The sequence below is a fragment of the Schistocerca gregaria genome, chromosome 1, assembly GCF_023897955.1.
Source record: "Schistocerca gregaria isolate iqSchGreg1 chromosome 1, iqSchGreg1.2, whole genome shotgun sequence".
Lineage (NCBI taxonomy): Eukaryota > Metazoa > Arthropoda > Insecta > Orthoptera > Acrididae > Schistocerca > Schistocerca gregaria.
Window position 1 is genome coordinate 468,509,388 of NC_064920.1, and position 12,190 is coordinate 468,521,577.

The window sequence follows — 12,190 nt, forward strand, 5'->3', positions numbered from 1 at the left end:
ACCAGTCGGCTTTTGTTTTCACAATATCTGCTTATAGACTACATTTGTAGTTTCCTTGTTCGGAGTGTAAGTGAATAAATGTGTAGGAGAGCCACCATATGAGCACGCTGCATACAGTCGTCCGTGATATAAATATGATTCATTATGAATTTGAATGTTTGCTCCCTGGGCTTTGTTGATGCTCACGCTGTATGCTAATGTAACTGGAAACTGCAGTCGCCTAAAGGTGAAGGGCAACCCAGATGATAATAAGGGTATTCGTGTGATTGACGAAAACGCGGCGAGAGATTAAAAATTGAGCTATTTGGTATAACATGTCGCTATCAAAATCAGAATGACAAAACCGCGCAATAATCGTATTACGCTGCACGAATGAAACAGTAAACATATTTTCACATGTACAATGAAGTTCGTAAGTCACAGAGTATACAGTTTTACCTAATAGGATTTATTGCTCCATATTTCGCAGATTTTCGCTCGGCACACTCACCCACTGTCACGCACAACAACCAAACTCCCTTACTAACAGGAGGAGACGAAGGGCTGTTTACCACCGCAACCACGAGTTGGTGGGTTAGTGGTCGTGGAGAAAAGATTGTCAGTACATTCACACACAAGCCTTTTATATCTAGATATATATTTGCAGGATTTTTACCTAAATGACGTCGAATGTCAGGGGATATTCAAGAGCAGCAGGAATGGTCGTAAATATGTTTGGCGCAGATGAGGAAAGAAGGGGGCGGAGGCTTGATGTTTTTATCTATATGTGGGTAGCTTACAACGTTAACTGCTTACTATAACTTCAGGCGAGCCGTAGGGAAGTGCGTTTGGATCTTTACTGTTCGTGTTGTATATTAATGACCTTCCACGAAGTTTTAATAGTGACCTAAAACTTTTAGCTGATGATGCAGGTATCTGTAACGAATTTGAGATGTGTCATATCATCATATAAGATGCGTCCGACAATTTTATAGAGATGAAGCTTTTTCCATACACTGCTGTTATTGTCGTTGGAGAAAAATTTAGACACTTGATGTTCAACAGTTACAGAATATCAAAGGAGCGAGGGAGCTTCACACATACGGTTTGGCGCCATGTAGAAGTTCCAACATCAGGTCTTTTACATGACGTCATACCGTGTGTATGAAGCTCCCTGCCTCCTTTGATATTCTGAAGGTGGGTTCCCTCTAAACGCGTCCATGCAGTTGAGTTTCTGAACATCAAGTAACAGCAGTGTGTAAAAAGAAAAGCTCATATCTGAAATACCGTCTGCAAAAATCTGCAGAAATATTCTGTCAGATCTTGATAAGACTTCAGCGTGGTGCAAATACTGACAATTTGCTTTAAATATTGAGAAATGTAAAGTAGTCCACTTCCAAAAATGAAAAAAATATTGCATACTGTAACTGCAGTACCAGTGAGTCAAAACTGGAATCAATCAACTTATGCGAATAGTTTAAGTAGTGCTTAAGTCTAGGGACCGATGACATAAGCAGTCTGGCCCGCTAGGAATTCACACACATTTGAACTTTTGAACAATCACATAGGCTCAGTTGTAGGTAAAGCAGAAGGCAGACTTCGGTTCATTGGTAGAATGCTAGGGAATTGCAACGAGTCTACAATTTACAGGAATACCAAGCTGGCTTTCGACCAAACTGACGACAATAGATCACATTTTCACACTAAGACAATTGTTTGAAAAACTCTGGGAATGTGATAAAGATATCTACAGTCTGTTCGTCGATTTTCATCGTGCTTATAGCAGCATCCACATGAATAGCCTACGCACTGCACTGCGTGACTTGAGAATCCCAGAGTGTCTAGTGAAAACGGTGCTAACTTGTATGGATGGGTCAAGGGCAGCAATGCTTTTCCGAGGGTTCACACCAGAAAGTGTCGACACTGAGACAGGTATCAGACAAGGGGATGCTCTCTCAGTGTCATCTGAGAGAAAGCGATAAAGGAATGTAGGAGCAGGAATCGGCTGGGATACAGATGGATGGTAATTTCAACTGTCTCGCATATGCAGATGATGTAGTACCGCTAACTGACTCAAACCATGAGCTGTAAGAAATGTACAAGAAAATGGACAGCTACGCACAGAAGTTTAAGCTAAAGGTGAATCAAGACTAAATACAGCTTATGGTATTAGGAAAAAGACAAGAGCAGCAGGAATTTCTTGAGATAGATGGTATAATGTTCACTAGAGTTCACCAGTTCAGATGCCTTAGATATTGGTTTACCAGCAACAACAATATAGAAATTGACATCAAAGAAAGAATAAAAGTGGGAATGCAATGCACGTATTCCCTCAGCGTGACGCTCAGGTCAAAATCAATATCATCGAATACTAAGATGAGAATTTATAACACAGTGATATACCCAGTAGTCGTTTCCGGTTCAGAAACCTGGAGGATGACTAAACGAGAAAACGAAAAACTATTAATATCCGAAAGAAGAGTAAAGAGGAAGATATGGGGACCAGTCTTAGATAAAGGAGAATGGAGAAGGAGGAAGAATGAAGAAATCTACCTCTGATGCAACAACCAACAATACTTCAGAAACTGAAGAAAAAAAGGTTGCAATGGACAGACCACGTAGCTCGTATGAAAGAGTAAATACTGGTGGAGAAAGCACTTGAGGGAAACAGAAGTCCAGTGGCCCCATGGGACGCCCAAGGCGGCTCTGGATGGACGACGATGCGAAGGATCTGGCGGCCCTGGGGAGTGATGACACCTAGCGGAACCGAGCACTAAACAGAAAAGTATGGAGGCAGTTTGTGGAACCAGCATGTTGTCTGCTGGGCCTGTGACCGCTGGGTATATGGAAATGAGCGTTTGGCGTCATTGGCCGGGAGGCCCCTGGCGGGGCAGGTCCGGCCGCCTTGCCGCAGGTCTTACTACATTCGACGTCACATTGGGCGACCTGCGCGCCGGATACGGATGAAATGATGGTGAAGACAGCACAACACCCAGTCCCTGAGCAGAGAAAATCCCCGACCCAGCCGGGAATCGAAACCGGGCCTGTAGGACGGCAATCCGTCACGCTGACTACTCAGCTATCGGGGCAGACACCGCTGGATATTCGACATGTAATAAGCAAATTTCCCTCAGATCACGAATTAATTTTTTCTTGATTACCCATATTACTTTCAAGGAATTAAATATTTTTTGCAAATTTGTCCCACCCTTCGTTTGGCTATGAAAATTCGGATCAAACCCATTGTGTACTTTATAAAGAGTCTTGTTTTCACTCTGCTCAAACATTTGATCAAAAATGTCAGCTCAACTGCTCATCAGTACCGTAATGTGTCCAAGATATCACAACATTTGGTAGCTTTTGTTTACTATTCAGAGTACTCCTGCTTAGGGAAAGAAGATAAGAGTGGATAAATTACAATGTAGAAAGTAGTCACTGCATTTGAAGAACACATCTCAGTACAAACATTACATGGTCTTTACTTTCTAATAGACTGTACATATTGTCAAAGAACATTTCTTTTTTCGCTCGGGAGACGCAGAGTCCATTATATTACGCGCATGACAGCATATGTAAACGAGAGTACTGGATGAGGCCTGCAAAGATTTTTGTATTTTTGTCTTTTACATGATTTATGCTGAAAATTTAAACATGTAACTGTTCATACTTAAGTCGGAGGAACATACTTCTAAAACTACTCCTTGAAATATTGCCGAAACGACGAGACATTTCGTCGTTGTTCCCAATTCTCAACAATGTTTCGATAATCTCATTTAATTTTGTAGCACAGTTACGTTAACTGTAGTGCCACACTTGACGGTAGACGCGTTTCGTGTCGCGTGCTATACAAAACGCGGAAGCGTTACCTGTGAGAGCACGGCCCCAGGCCGCCACGTAGTTCGCGTGTCTCAAGTGATTTCCACGCATTGACTTGGGGCAAGCGGCCCACGCCGACCACAAAACTTAACTGGACTGATTTGGCCGCACGAGTGCTACACTGGGAGTTCGTCCTGAGATTAAAGCCTCACTGTGGCATTTTTACGGCGTGTGTTTGTAGAAAGCAATCTCTTCGGTCGAAAGTTATTGAATCCAGTATAACTGATCAAATGGTTCAAATGGCTCTGGGCACTATGGGGCTTAACTGCTGTGGTCATAAGTCCTCTAGAGCTTAGAACTACTTAAACCTAACTAACCTAAGGACATCACACACATCCATGCCCGAGGCAGGATTCGAGCCTGAGACCGTAGCGGTTACGCGGTTCCAGACTGTAGCGCCTAGAACCGCTCGGCCACTTCGGCCGGCCAGTATAGCTGTCTTCGACAAAATTGTACCTGACAGGAGTTTTTTGATATTCCAGGTCGATATTTAAATAAGGTCAGCTTTTAGAAGAAAAATAATGACCAAAGATTGCCTCGGTAAAAGAGTTCAAGAAAATTATTTTAACTGAAGTGAAGATCTGCAGCATATCTCACAGCTACATGTAATGTGACTGTTTTGTATATATTTAATGGTCCGTAAAGCTTCGGCAGTGGATATGTGCACTTCTGTACGCACGCTATCATATAGCTCTTGGAAACCTGTTTTCTCCAAGTAGTTCCTGTCGGCGAGACAGCCAGTCCTTAAATACCTGTAAATCGTCAGTTGCCAGTACTTGCTATTCCCGAAGTTGTGACGTACATCCCTTCCTGCCTCTCAAGTCCAACTTCCCTTCCACCTAATCAAAAGGACTGTGATCACCGCCAAGTGTACTGCCAAGATACAATTCTAGATCAATAGTATTTTATGCCAATAAGCAGAATAATTGTCAATATTTCAGGTTTCCCGGTTAAGTATGATATTTAAGGGAAACACACTCTTACTAAGCACGATGTATTGAGTCGTAGACGCTTTCTTATTGTATTGAGGAAAGATCGACTGCCTTATTCATTCTTGATACTCATCTCTCTCTCTGCATCCCATTTTTACAATATGTTACCAGATATCACTGAACTCTCTCACATGGGACAGCAAGTGTCGTGTGAGTGGAAGACAATCACTGACGGATTACCATAATGGTATCTGCCATGAGGAATCCAGAAGAGGCTCTACTTCGTCCTATTGTTTTTCAAAGTACTAAATACGTTTACCTTTCTAGCTATTTCTCGAATTTAGGGATCAATAAATGTTGTACTTACAAATGAAGGTAACCCGGTCTCACATTACATCAATCCAGTGACATGCTTTTCAGGCACCCGACAACAGGTAACTTGGTCTACCGTCAGTGCAACGAAGTAGGAAACGTCAACGAAACTCTCTCGTTGTTTCCAAAAACTGTGAAATCAAATCATATAAGGTAATTGCTTTCGTCGGTCATATTAGGATCCTTTCTCGGCTCTGAGCACTGTGAGACTTAACTTCTGAGGTCATAAGTCCTCTAGAGCTTAGAACTACTTAAACCTAACTAACCTAAGGACATCACACACATCCATGCCCGAGGCAGGATTTGAGCCTGCGACCGTAACGGTCTTGAGGTTCCAGACTGTAGCGCCTAGAACCGCTCGGCCACCCCGGCTGGCTCCTTTCTCGGTTTGATTTGCTTACAGTACACTTCGACAAGGAAACTGTTCAAATGTGTGTGAATTCCTAAAGGACCAAACTGCTGAGGTCATCGGTCCCTAGACATACGCACTATTTAAACTAATTTATGTTAAGAACAACACACACACACACATGTGCCCGATGGAGGACACAAACCTCCAGCGGGAGGGGCCGCGCAATCCATGACATGACGCCTCAAACCGCGCCACCACTCCAATCGGCCTTCGACAAAGAGATGGTGATTATTTCTCTGCAGTTAAATGTAACGTGACGAAATCGAAAGTTACGAAATTATTTCTCTTTTGCCAAATGTTGGAAATCGGTAAATATTTCGTCGGACCTCCTCATGTGGGATCTGATATATAGCTCTTCACACAATACTAACCGCTGTACTTCCCAGTAACAAACGAATGTGAAATTCGCAGTTCAGTGGAAATGTGAAAGTGAACAGGGATCTTCCAACATATCTCAGCTTTGTTATTTTCTGTATCAATGTAAAGTTTTACTTCGTTTAGAGAAGGTGTTCACTCACTGTTGAAAACTGCAGACACCTGCTTAGAATGTTTTAAGTGCAATTATATTAAGGAAATGTCAGCAGATGCTTGACAGGAGCTGAGAACCCAAACCTCAGCGACGTACATATTGTGCTGTGTTAGTCTGCCGGTGCTACAATACACCGGGAAGCGGCGCTCTGCGAGGGGACTTGATGGACCTTCGACAGTACTCACAACTGGACCTGGTTCACCTCCTCGGTAAATTCGTACAACATTCGGCCATTCTAGCTGGCTGATGAAATCTCTCTATCGACGTTTATTAATACAAAATGACCTTGTGCAAGATTTTGTGGCGGGTACCCAGCGAGGCATGTTCTAAATTAAGTAAATCAAAATTTTTGGTATCTTAACCTTCTTCTCCTCACGAGAACCTAATCACAGTCAAACATATGGACGTTTGCTTGTATTTACATAAACAGAGGATGTCATTAAGACCTTGTCTGTATTTTTCTTTAAAAGACTACTGTGGAAATAGGGAAGTGGAAAAAAATTCACTGAAAATCCTTTAGCAGCATCCTATAAACGTGAAGATACTTTTACCTCGCTCTTTCGGCTGCTTCATTGTTCTCTTTAATCCCTTCCTAGCTCGTGTGATTCTTTACAGCTTTACGTACGGGCTACGTTTAATAACAACCTCGATAAGCTTATTTGTCTCCACTTACAATTTCGCTCTGCAGCCTCTTCAATGCCTTAGAGTCTGATTTCTCGATGCCTTTTATTGTAGCACTGCAACCTGCCACTTCTTCGCGTGTTTTCGGTTGACTTTTCTACATCCTATTCTTTGGAATACCTCTCTCCTTCACTCTTCTCCTATCATTCTGTATATCACATTTCTAACATGTCCAATACCATCTACTGTGGCAACCTCACGTTTCTATCCTTACAACTGCGAAGGAGGGTGGAAAATTTAGGGTTTTACGTGCCGTCGACAACGTGGCAATTAGAGACGAACATGAGCCTCATATCGGAGAAATGGAGGAATGACATTGGCCTTGTGCTTTTCAAAAGAACCATCCCGGCATATGCATCGAGCGATTTACGGAAACCATCGTCTGCAGAACAAAAGCAGTTCCATTTACTATCTTACAAATACGACCATCAGCTCTGTGGTACCCAGTGGATACAATGCTAGACGACTTCTACCAATAGATTGTGAGTTGTGGACCAAGTAGGAGGTACGTAACAAATACCGCGAGAGGCTTCCACCACACTCAGACCCATGCAGCAGCCTCCAGATGGCGCTTATAGACTCGGACCTCTTTCTGCTTCCGGCCACTGTCTCCAGAGCGTCGTGTATGTCCACCGATATTGTTATCAGCTACTATAGAGACCGCTCTCAAAGGCGAATTACTTCCGCGTTGTACTGGTGGACATGGAAATTCTTCCACCGACAGGCACCAAAACATGACGTTCACAGCTATAAATCAGCTGTTAGTTGAGTTCAGTGCCTGCAGACTGCTTAGTGTAGTACACTGAAAACTACTGTCCGACTTAGCTGTCGCTGCTTATGGAGTAAGTATACTATCATAAGTGTTTGTCTAACTACATTCAGTTATAGTGATAATGCAGTAGACTGCCTGAAGGCGGCAAAGTTATTTAGATTTCATTGCATCAGGTTAAGTACTACTGTGTAACGAACTCTTGATAAATACTATTGGATATATCGTATTGCGTTATCACATTTCTGTTATAGTGCACCTTGCCAAAAATGTGTGTGATTATCAAGTGTGTGATAGACAAACTTTAATGAACTATAGAAGGGAAACTCTTTTTCCACGACGGTGGATGTTTGGGCAGAATTAATAGTAGCATTCAGGTACTATATTCACAACACTATGGATGTCTGAAGATGATCATACACTTTATAACTGGATTAATTAAACGCATTGTGATTATGAATACATTTGCTAAACATCAACAGATTCGCTGTGGATTTGGTTACCCACAACCAAACTTCGGTGTTATATATTGTGGCTAATCTATTCTACAGTTGTTTACTTACGACCTGAAGAGATATAACTTACGCAATCCTTATCTGTTCCCTTCGTATTTTTGCTTCTGTAACTACGTCTTCTTCCACTTACCTCAGTTTGTTTTGTCCAACAGCGGTAGGGTAAACTGCGTCATTACCTCACCTGCTTCTTAACACAAATTTATCTGCCTTCGTTTTCCACTGTGCAGCTATTATTGTTTATAGTGCATGATAAGTCAATGCATTCAGTACCGGCCACGACACGTGATTCATGAGTAGGCCGTCCACACAGGCAACCCCTTAATCTGCTACTGATAGACCATCGACATGGAAACATTCGTGGTAATTTATCCTTGCAACAACAAATACTGCCAGAAACAGTCAGTTTGCATAATCTGTCAGCTTTTGTAGCGAGAAATCACCAACACTGATAACTATAACCAACCTGGTATCAACCAATCAATTTGTGAGTGTTGTCAATGTGTATATACTGTATGAGCCTAATATGTAGGAATTGAACTAGCAAATACACTAAACATTTTAGAGCATCAAAAAGTAATAACTTCCACACAACATTTGCTGATCACCTAACAGCTCAGACTCATCATCCAGTGAACACAGAAACTGGTTTTAAAATTCTTAAAACTAGTAACAGCACACACCAAGAATTAAAACAGAAAAGAATTATCGTGTACAAATATCAATAATACAACAAATAATGTGCTAAACGAATACAAGTCACTGTGCAATAAAACATGATTTGCGCCAACAGAAGCACTGTATACACCCACCGCTCCAAATAACACTGACTACCCTCTATACTGAAGATACACCAAACTAAACATACCGACTGTCAGCAATACTTTGAAATCGCACGCCACTATCCAAACAAACACGCCACAAAACAAATGAACTGATATTAAAAAAATTGTTCAAATGGCTGTGAGCACTATGCGACTTAACTTCTGAGGTCATCAGTCGCCTAGAACTTAGAACTAATTAAACCTAACTAACCTAAGGACATCACACACATCCATGCCCGGGGCAGGATTCGAACCTGCCACCGTAGCGGCCGCTCGGTTCCAGACTGTAGCGCCTAGAACCGCACGGCCACTCCGGCCGGCTGAACTGATATAGCAAGAACGGGTGAGGTCACTGGCTATAACAGCACCTGGATGTATTTCTGAGCACATATAACAAATTTATGTGTGACAACCAAAAACATCAATAACAATAGAAATAATTCTGTAAACGCATCAAAAACAGGAACGAAAGAATATGGAATTAGAAAACCGTAAGTAGCTCGCTGGCTAACGCGAAATAATACAGCAAATTTCCGGTGGTAACTTCCTATGGGACCAAACTGCTGATGTCATCGGTCCTTAGGCTTACACCCTAATCAATCTAACTTAAACTAACTTACGCTAAGGACAACACACACACCCATACCCGAGGGAGGACTCGAACCTCCGATGGAGGGGAGCCGCAGCGAATTTGTGTCTGAAATGATTGTAAATAGAAAATGTTTCGTTGTTTGCACATAGGAAGCTGCAGAATGCATATCATAAATAACATTTAACAGTTAATTTTCAACATAAGATAAGCATACAACATGCACTGTTTTGACTCTATAGCTTATGTCTTTATATGTTAACAACCATAAATGTTGACTACCAATTTGTAGGTGTGAAGAGCTTCAAATCAATATGTTGATAAGCAATAATAATTTTTAGGAATAAAATAAATAATTCCCACTGAAGATAGTACAGAAAAAGCTGAAACATGTCTGGGTATAACACAAGTAATCAAATGATGTTGTTGTTGTCTTCAGTCCTGAGACTGGTTTGATGCAGCTCTCCATGCTACTCTATCCTGTGCAAGCTTCTTCATCTCCCAGTACCTACTGCAACCTACATCCTTCTGAATCTGCTTAGTGTATTCATCTCTTGGTCTCCCTCTACGATTTTTACCCTCCACGCTGCCCTCCAATGCTAAATTTGTGATCCCTTGATGCCTCAAAACATGTCCTACCAACCGATCCCTTCTTCTTGTCAAGTTGTGCCACAAACTTCTCTTCTCCCCAATCCTATTCAATACCTCCTCATTAGTTACGTGATCTATCCACCTTATCTTCAGCATTCTTCTGTAGCACCACATTTCGAAAGCTTCTATTCTCTTCTTGTCCAAACTAGTTATCGTCCATGTTTCATTTCCATACATGGCTACACTCCAAACAAATACTTTCATAAACGACTTAATGATACATAAATCTATATTCGATGTTAACAAATTTCTCTTCTTGAGAAACGCTTTCCTTGCCATTGCCAGTCTGTATTTTATATCCTCTCTACTTCGACCATCATCAGTTATTTTACTTCCTAAATAGCAAAACTCCTTTACTACTTTAAGTGTCTCATTTCCTAATCTAGTTCCCTCAGCATCACCCGATTTAGTTTGACTACATTCCATTATACTCGTTTTGCTTTTGTTGATGTTCATCTTATATCCTCTTTTCAAGACACTGTCCATTCCGTTCAACTGCTCTGCCAAGTCCGTTGCCGTCTCTGACAGAATTACAATGTCATCGGCGAACCTCAAAGTTTTTATTTCTTCTCCATGAATTTTAATACCTACTCCAAATTTTTCTTTTGTTTCCTTTACTGCTTGCTCAATATACAGATTGAATAACATCGGGGATAGGCTACAACCCTGTCTCACTCCTTTCCCAACCACTGCTTCCCTTTCATGCCCCTCGACTCTTATGACTGCCATCTGGTTTCTGTACAAATTGTAAATAGCCTTTCGCTCACTGTATTTTACCCCTGCCACCTTCAGAATTTGAAAGAGAGTATTCCAGTCAACATTGTCAAAAGCTTTCTCTAAGTCTACAAATGCTAGAAACGTAGGTTTGCCTTTTCTTAATCTTTCTTCTAAGATAAGTCGTAAGGTCAGTATTTCCTCACGTGTTCCAACATTCCTACGGAATCCAAACTGATCCTCCCCGAGGTCCGCATCTACCAGTTTTTCCATTCGTCTGTAAAGAATTCGCGTTAGTATTTTGCAGCTGTGACTTATTAAACTGATAGTTCGGTAATTTTCACATCTGTCAGCACCTGCTTTCTTTGGGATTGTAATTATTATATTCTTCTTGAAGTCAGAGGGTATTTCACCTGTCTTATACATCTTGCTCACCAGCTGGTAGAGTTTTGTCATGACTGGCTCTCCCAAGGCCGTCAGTAGTTCTAATGGAATGTAGTCTACTCCGGGGGCCTTGTTTCGACTCAGGTCTTTCAGTGCTCTGTCAAACTCTTCACGCAGTATCTTACCTCCCATTTCGTCTTCATCTAAATCCTCTTCCATTTCCATAATATTGTCCTCAAGTACATCGCCCTTGTATAAACCTTCTATATACTCCTTCCACCTTTCTGCCTTCCCTTCTTTGCTTAGAACTGGGTTGCCATCTGAGCTCTTGATATTCATACACGTGGTTCTCTTCTCTCCAAAGGTCTCTCTAATTTTCCTGTAGGCAGTATCTATCTTACCCCTAGAGAGATAAGCTTCTACATCTTTACATTTGTCCTCTAGCCATCCCTGCTTAGCCATTTTGCACTTCCTGTCGATCTCATTTTTCAGACGTTTGTATTCCTTTTTGCTGCTTCATGTACTGCATTTTTATATTTTCTCCTTTCATCAGTTAAATTCAATATTTCTTCTGTTACCCAAGGATTTCTAGCAGCCCTCGTCTTTTTATCTACTTTATCCTCTGCTGCCTTCACTACTTCATCCCTCAGAGCTACCCTTTCTTCTTCAACTGTGTTTCTTTCCCCCATTGCTGTCAATTGTTCCCTTATGCTCTCCTTGAAACTCTGTACAACCTCTGGTTCTTTCAGCTTATCCAGATCCCATGTCCTTAAGTTCCCACCTTTTTGCAGTTTCTTCAGTTTTAACCTACAGGTCATAACCAATAGATTGTGGTCAGAGTCCACATCTGCCCCTGGAAATGTCCTACAATTTAAAACCTGATTCCTAAATCTCTGTCTTACCATTATATAATCTATCTGATACCTTTTAGTATCTCCAGGATTCTTCCATGTATACAACCTTCTT

The 12,190-nt window shown here is 41.5% G+C and overlaps 1 long non-coding RNA gene across 1 annotated transcript in view; it reads left to right on the forward strand.

The window, feature by feature from the left end:
• LOC126364803 (uncharacterized) overlaps nucleotides 1–12,190 on the forward strand; it is a 229,906-nt gene that overhangs the window by 1,088 nt on the left and 216,628 nt on the right. The gene's annotated exons all lie outside the window — the stretch shown is intronic.